This window comes from Sinocyclocheilus anshuiensis, unplaced genomic scaffold, assembly GCF_001515605.1.
Source record: "Sinocyclocheilus anshuiensis isolate Anshui unplaced genomic scaffold, SAMN03320099.WGS_v1.1 scaffold135, whole genome shotgun sequence".
Lineage (NCBI taxonomy): Eukaryota > Metazoa > Chordata > Actinopteri > Cypriniformes > Cyprinidae > Sinocyclocheilus > Sinocyclocheilus anshuiensis.
The window spans coordinates 1,720,481-1,728,325 of record NW_015552564.1 but is presented as its reverse complement, the minus strand read 5'-3'; the positions used below and the strand labels follow the sequence as shown (position 1 = coordinate 1,728,325).

The 7,845-nt window shown below is 38.1% G+C and overlaps 1 protein-coding gene across 5 annotated transcripts in view; it reads left to right on the top strand.

Annotated features, from left to right (window-relative positions):
• Positions 1–7,845, top strand: part of LOC107664825 (DNA repair protein RAD51 homolog 2-like) — a 46,375-nt gene that overhangs the window by 11,905 nt on the left and 26,625 nt on the right. The window lies entirely within an intron of this gene.

Sequence of the window (7,845 nt, the reverse complement as noted above, 5' to 3'; positions counted from 1 at the left end):
AGTTTATGCTACGCATATGCCTTGAGCAATATTGTTGTTATGCAACTCTCATGCAGAAGATATTAGCAGAAGATAAGCTTATTTAATCTTACTGGGAAGTTCTGTTTTTAGTTTGGACCGTTCACAGTAGGGTTGGGCCGATAGAAGATGCCATCGTCCATCGCCGATGGCTGTTAGACATCACGATGTTGAGCCGGCATCGTCATCCCCCCCCAATATCCGCCGCATCCCAATACCGTGTTCGGAAAGAAAATTACGTGTATACGGAACCCCTAAAGGGAATAAATACGAGATGGGAGGAAAATATATATTTCAATATTTTCTTTCTCAGTTATATCGTTGGGTAATTATACTACATATATATTTCGGGCATCAGGGAGCCGCTATTATACCTGGCATTGAATCTGCGCTTTTGAATCGCTTTTAGTTTCACTTTCACTTTCGAGATTCGCGATTGCACTTAATCTGTTTATACTATGGAGCAGCAGTACTTACCACACATTTTACAAGATTATATGTTTGTCAGTGGTGCTCAGGATCTGCAAATCATTCACCATCGTCCTCACTCATCTCTCCTTACTCTGTTTATGTGGTAAGTGAAATTTTATGTACTGTAATGTAACAGGCAACCGTTACACCGTGTCTACACCAGACGCGACAGTTGTCGTGTAGCGCCGCATCAGCTAAAGTCTGTTTACACTGGACACGACAAAGCGACCGTTGAAAATCATTTGAAATTTGTGTCAGCACGTCATAAATAGGACGCGGCAGCAGTTTACTGTCGGGTGTCGTTTCGCGCCACGCCGCATCCAGTGTAGACAGCATCACTGATTATAATGAGTTCTATACACTGATCTATATATAATGAATCTCTATTATAGACCAGTGGTTCTATAGTATGTTGTCGCACCGTGCCGCTCGCGTCCGGTGTAGACACTGTGTTAGGAATAGTTATTTGTTTTCCGTGCCTTATAAGGATTGATGCTTCAGGCACACCCCCTAACTCCAACGCCAACCCCCGCACTGCCGATGTCATCGTCCATCGCGATGTTTCACTGTAGACATCGTCCGATGCCAATTTTGTTGACATCGCCCAACCCTAATAGACACTAAAATAATGCAAACATATTAACTAAATAACAGAATTTGAATTTATTGAAAGGATAGCCCCTTGAGATGTGGCATCTCATTTTCAAGGGGGTCCAGAAACAAAAAACAAAATATTACAACATAAACAAAACAACCATACAAAACATGTACGCAACACATACACAAACTAGAAGACATGCTCAACCAATCCCCCACACCCACAGCAGGATTACTAAACAATCAATGTCATATATAAACAAAATCAACATAAGAAAACTTACAAGCATACACAAGTTAATTTAAAATAAGAAAATAAAAATGACCTAAAGCAATAGCAAAAAAGGGAAAATGTAACACAAAATGTACATTATTGATAGCAAAAATGAGAAGAAACAACATTATTTATATAAAACGTGTTATGCAGGGATTTTTGGGAATTGCCGTTTTCATATTTCATATTTATTTGTAAAACCCATAGATTTGACAATAATGAACAGTTAAAACATACAGTTTTTCACCTTATATGATAAGGTAACTTTTTTTTTTACTGTATAAATTGGCATATGTAAGTAGCCCTTTTGCGATGAGGAATAGAAGTAGATTATGCACTGCACAATGGATTTGACGTGAGTGCATCACACAAACGATAATTTACGACTCTTTCTACCCCATATCCAATGCAAATTGACGATTGTGCAAAGTTTAAAGTAGTTTTTAAACACAAAAAATGAATCCTCTGTGATCACCCCCTGAAAAACACATCTGATCAATGTGCTGGATCTGACCTTAAATCAGTGTAATTACATAGGCATCTTTAAACCCGACCAGTCATTCAGACAACCCACTGATGAAAGCATATAGTTTTGCACATTCTACTTGTGACTGAGGAAAAGTACAGTATGTGTAAAACAAATCAGCAAGTGAGCTTTACAACATCAATGAGACATTCACAAATATTTTCCCAGATGATGGAGAGTATTCGAGAGAAGATTGTTGGAAAAACTGCATGTCTGCATGATTATTGGCTCAATTCATTTGCCAAACACTACAGGCTCTTAAACCAAATCAGCCTGCATCACCACATGAGAGCCACTCCCTTGTCTATATCCAGTCCAAGTCAACAACTTTCCCATTCCCCTGTTTGACAATCCATCAATAAAAAATATTCGGACATGCTGAATTTGGTGCAAACAAGAATCGGATCCTATAATAACTGATTTGTGGGTTATTAAAAAGACAGCTAATTGAAGTCTGTGAATAGCCCTGCTGTCACGCAGTGTGGGAAAGCACCCATCGCTTCTGTTGGGATCGGAGAGTGTAGGCGGATTGTTCTGGAACCCAGAGCATTGATTTAAGAAGTTCGGTCTTAACAGGGCGTCACATTTGTTTAGTCTGGCCCTCTCCAACCTTATTACCATGAACTTGCATTAAAATGCATGCTCATTAGTCTGCGTTTCTTTCAGACATCAGAATGAGTTGTGCCTGCTGATAGTGCTGTTTATTTGCACACGGTTTTAAGGCCTGAGTCACTATAGTAATTATGCAAATAAGGTAACAGCACAGACGCGCCCACAAAATCTGTTGAATGCAATTCACACGGTGCAGTTCCTCAACTTGTTGGTTGATGATACAGCACACTACCGCTATCTGGTGTATTTTACTTGCACTTGTTTCTTTAAAATGTGCTCATTTACACACATATCTGGATACATGTAAGTGTTTATTTTACAAAAATGTCTGTATTATTTTGTTTCTTATGCAGCTACTTCCCAATAAAAAAAGCGTGCAGCGCATATCACCTAAACTTTGCTCTCAGCAGCGTGGGAGGCATTTGGATGTTAGCTAACAATATATCGCTGCTTGTGTGTTTTGAGCATCTTTTTCCCCCGAAGCGAAACTTTGCTGTATATGGGGTCTTTACAGTAATTAGGGTTCAAGCACCAAAGGTGCTTAGGCACCCATTGTATCCGTTAGTCGTTCTTCTTCTTCCTCTTCCTCTTCCTCTTCCTCCGATCAGGAAGTCTATGGCAGCCCATATAACTGCTTGTGGGAAAGTCATGAAATTTGGCACACAGATAGAGGACAGTCTCAATATTAACCATAGGAAATTTTGAGTCTCTATCTCAAACTCTCTAGCGCCAACAATAGGCCAAATTTGCTCTCATATTTCTGCTAATAATTTTTGAACTGTAGGTCTAGAAGCAAAATTAGTTTTTCTTCTGATTCCTTGGCTCGTAAATTAATACAGGTCAAGATTTTTCGAAATTTAGAATTTTAGAAATGTACTTTTCCAAATTCTTCCTAGACGTTTTGTCTAATTTTCACCAAAATTGGCAAAAAGTTATCAAAAGCTTTTTGATATACCAAACCATTTTCGTAAAGCACGTGAAGGAATTTGACCAAGTTTGTGCAAACATGGATATGAGGCCTACTTAATTTTCAAGGTCATTTTCACTACAGTTCTACAAAATGGCAGCAGTTGTGTTAGTATGAAATGACAGAGCGAGTCCGAGATGTGATGAATATACTCATTAAAGGGTTATTTCAGCCCAAACTGAAAATGGTCAACATTTAGGGGCCGTTCACGTCGTGCCTAAAAACGTGTGGAAAACGCTAGGCGTGCCGCTTTCTGCTTTTTTCCAAAGCGGTCAGGGCGCTTGCACTCCGGAGGCGTCTGCCGTTGCTAAGCAACCATGACCTGCGCTCTCCATGAAGATGCCGAAGTTTCAGATAAGGATAAATGGATTCGCAGCACTAAAAATCACTTGCAGTAGCTCTGCTACTAAATTTATTTAAAAATGGCTATCCCTGTACAGCTATGATCAGCTGTTCCTTCATCTTGGCTGAGCTTTCAATGTTGTTACGGGAAAGGATGAAGCTGATTGGTTGGTTCTTGTCACATGACCAGCGGTGCGCTTGCTGCATTCTGAAAAGTTTAAATGTTTTTATCTCGATGCGGCGTGGACGCGCCATGAAAAAATTAGCACGTCGCACAGTGTGCGCGTCGCGACCGCGTCGCTTCCATTATGAGCGCGCCTGCCGCGCATCTACATTTGAAATAACGAACTTGAGCGCGCAAAAGACGCGATATGTGAATGGCCCCTTACTCACCCTCATATCATTCCATGATCCAAATTTTTGTTCATCTTTTAAACAAAAATGGAGATTTGTAATGAAATCTGAAATCTCAGTCCTTCCATTTTACCAAAACATTGTTATTTCAAAAAGTTCATAAAAACATTAAAAAAAAAACGTAATCCACATGCAAGTCTTTGATCAATGCACGTTAAACATGGTAAACGGAAGTTCAACCGCACTTGCTTGATGTGAGCAAAAAAACGTATTTTCTTCGCATCAAACAAGCAACTTCTGTTTACCATAGTTTATGTGCTCTACAGTAAGTACATTGATCAATGTTTAAATGTGAATAAAAGCCTATATATTAAATCTGTTCATCGTGTAATCAATAGTGTCTCTTCAGAAGACCAATTAAACCACTCAATTTATATAGATGTTTTTATAAACCTTTTGAAGCGTCAAAGTTTTGGTGAAATACAGGGTTTCAGTGGAGGTGCAGACATTTTTCAGGGTTCATTAAAAATATCTTAATTTGTGTTTTGAAGATGAACTAAAGTCTTACAGGTGTGGAATGACATTAGGGTGAGAAAATGATAACAGAATTTCAATTTTTGGCTAAACTATCTCTTTAAATTAGCACCAGTTTGAGATACACTGAATGAGCGTCTGGTATACTTGGACGATGGTGAATATTATGAAATCTGATTGCAGAATGCCATGATTCACCAATAAGAATGAAGTTTGATAGAGAGTTGTGTAAGTTAAACGGTTATAACACTATTTTCATTTGATGACTTATTTGATGATTATTCCATGGTCTGTCTGAATACTGGATTCTGATTGGCTGGCAGGTATGCAGTAAAACCGTTTAATGCACAGGTAGTTTAAGTCAGTTTAATCACCGTTCCATATTAATGCGCTGCTTTAATTGATGCACACTAACCTACACGCATCACTTGTGCACACATAAACACACAGAGAGAGAGAGAGAGGTCAGAGATCGCTGATTGCGCTGCACACACACACAGACTTGTTGTCAACGCTTCCCCGAGATTTTCATTAATAAAATAGCCTAGATAATAGATCGCTACATTATATTCCTCAACAGCGAGGTGGTAAAATCGCTGTTTTTGAAGTAATTGTTTGTACAGAGAGACGCGCAGACGCAGCACGCAGGTACACACAAACTGTCATCTCTCTCTCTCTCTCAAACGATCGATCGATAATTAATTGAAATACATGCTATAATTCATTCAAATAAATGTGATCTTACCACAGTATTTCATCTCTGTGTCTGATTTGAAGCGGGCAGAATTCTAGCGCTAATGTGCCGTAACTGACGAAAATAAAATTTTTACCCATTCGGTCAAATATTGTGCTGCAAAGAGCAATACTAGTTTTAACTTGTCTATAACTTGGCAAATGACCATGGAATAAGCGGGATAATCAACGGCTATCCGTGCATTAAAGGATTTTAAATGCACTTCGCGGAGGCAACCGATCGAAAACCGGTTCTTTGCCTCCACGTCGTGCATTTAAAATCCTTTAATGCACAGCTAGCCATTGATTAGCCCTTACGTAGAGAATATACGCAAACATTTTTTAAATTAAATTTTAAAATAGTAAACAAAAATTTAAGCATAATTTACACAAAATTCAACTTGTTTTTCTGTGAAAAGAATAATATCAGTTTTTATTTAAATGCTCTCAGTGCAGTGCTATTTCAGTCTAGTTAGCACCTGGTTAAGCAGGATTGCGTGTGTTTATTAAATAAAGCGTGCTTTTGTGGTGAAATTCTGTGTGAAAAGTGGCACTGTTTAGTAAAGTAGCCCTTTTTATCTGTTGATGTGAAACAGAGCTCAACCCGATCTGGAGCTGTAAAGTGGTTGCCTGTTGTTTCCAGATTTTTTAGTTTTTTTGAGGATGTTGTTTTTTGAGAGGAGGGGCCTTCCAGGCATCCAGTTCACTGACATGCCGTGCCAACCTTTTCAGGTTTCTCCTGCACTCGACTTTCCACAGGAAATGTTTTGAGGAAGTGAGAGTTGCTGATGTGACAGTTGTGAATGGTATTGTCAGATTACAGCGTGGTGCTTCAATGTTGCACAACAAAGAATCATGAGAAAGACTCTCAGGCCGTGACCTCAGAGGCCCTGACTGTTTCTGGTTGCGGCACAGCAGGCGAACAAAAACACGCAGGTGTGTTTACATAGCAGTTGGAAGAAGACCCGGATGAGTGTTGTCAATAGTATCATTGGTAACTTCCTCAGGTGTCTGACCTAAAAAGTGTTTCTATTGTTTCTCGGGCTTATCATCTGCTCTGCACTCAATCCTTAAACCACAATAATGACTCAATGGCTCCAAGTTTTCAAGTGATTCACAATGGATGAGTTAGTTATGGCGATTGGGAAATGGAGCAATATACAGAAACAGCTGTAGTCCAAAATTCCCAGTGGTGGGTGAAATGAGAAATGAATATTTATTTCTGATTATGAAACTGTATTAAATATTTAATCAAGAATATTATGTAGCACAATAGGGCTGCTAATCGCAGTTACAATTTCAAGGGAATAATCGACAATTATGATTTTTGTCATAATCGTGCAGCCCTATAGCACAACTGTTTACAGCATTGATTATAATAATAACTGTTTCTTGAGCAGCAAATCAGAATATTAGAATGATTTCTGAAGGATCATGGGATACAAGACTGGTGTAATGATGCGGAAAATGCAGTAAATTACTTTTTAAAATACATGCACAGTATTACAGATTTTATTATTTGATCTAATAAATGTAGCACTGGTGAGTGTAAAGAGTCTTTTACAGTCTTTCTTCTAAAGTGACTAACTAATTGTCCAATTAATTATTTAAAAAAAGTATTTTATTGATTTTTTTTTATTTATATACCAAACTGAGTTTTTACTCTAATTTGGCACAAATGTTGAGGTCGGAAATCCGTGTATCATTCGATCATTTGTTTCTTGATTTAATATTGAAAGTAGAAAAATGAAAAAAACTTTTTTTGGAAAAAAAACAAAAAGGAAAATTCAGCTTAAATTTTCGTTTTTCATTCATGGGTGGAAAAATGAATAAACAGCTTGAATATTCGATTTCTACATGTGGGCGGGAATTAAACGCCCCTTTCTGCTGATTGGTCAGCCGAAGATCAAACCGTGCCGTCATCAGTTCTTCCGCAGTATCACGTAGCAGAATAATACTGCTGCAGTTGTACGGATTAATAACCCATTTTATTGCAACTACATTTCATATTTTTCTCATCAAACACACTAATGAATAGCTCGACACAACTCATACCGGGGCGGAGTCTAGACAGTTCTTTTTTCTGTGTAGACCAGTTCTTAAAGTGATAGGGGGTCCGAGAAATAATTAGCTATAGCCTAAAGTATTTCCAGACTGTAAACATAACATTTTGTAGTTATTATGAACATAACGTTACACAAATAAAAATATAAATTTTACCATACGACTATAAATAACAAAGTATTAAGTTATTTCTCCCCTCGTTGGGCAAAAAATCCAAGTGAACATCACTCAGTACTCGATATTAATTTAAACTGCATATTTAAACTGCTTTAAATATGACTGCTGCTTATTTCGTTTGCACTTCAATACTGGTCTGCGCTTGACTGTAGTCGCGTCTCTCTGCTTATTGAGTTT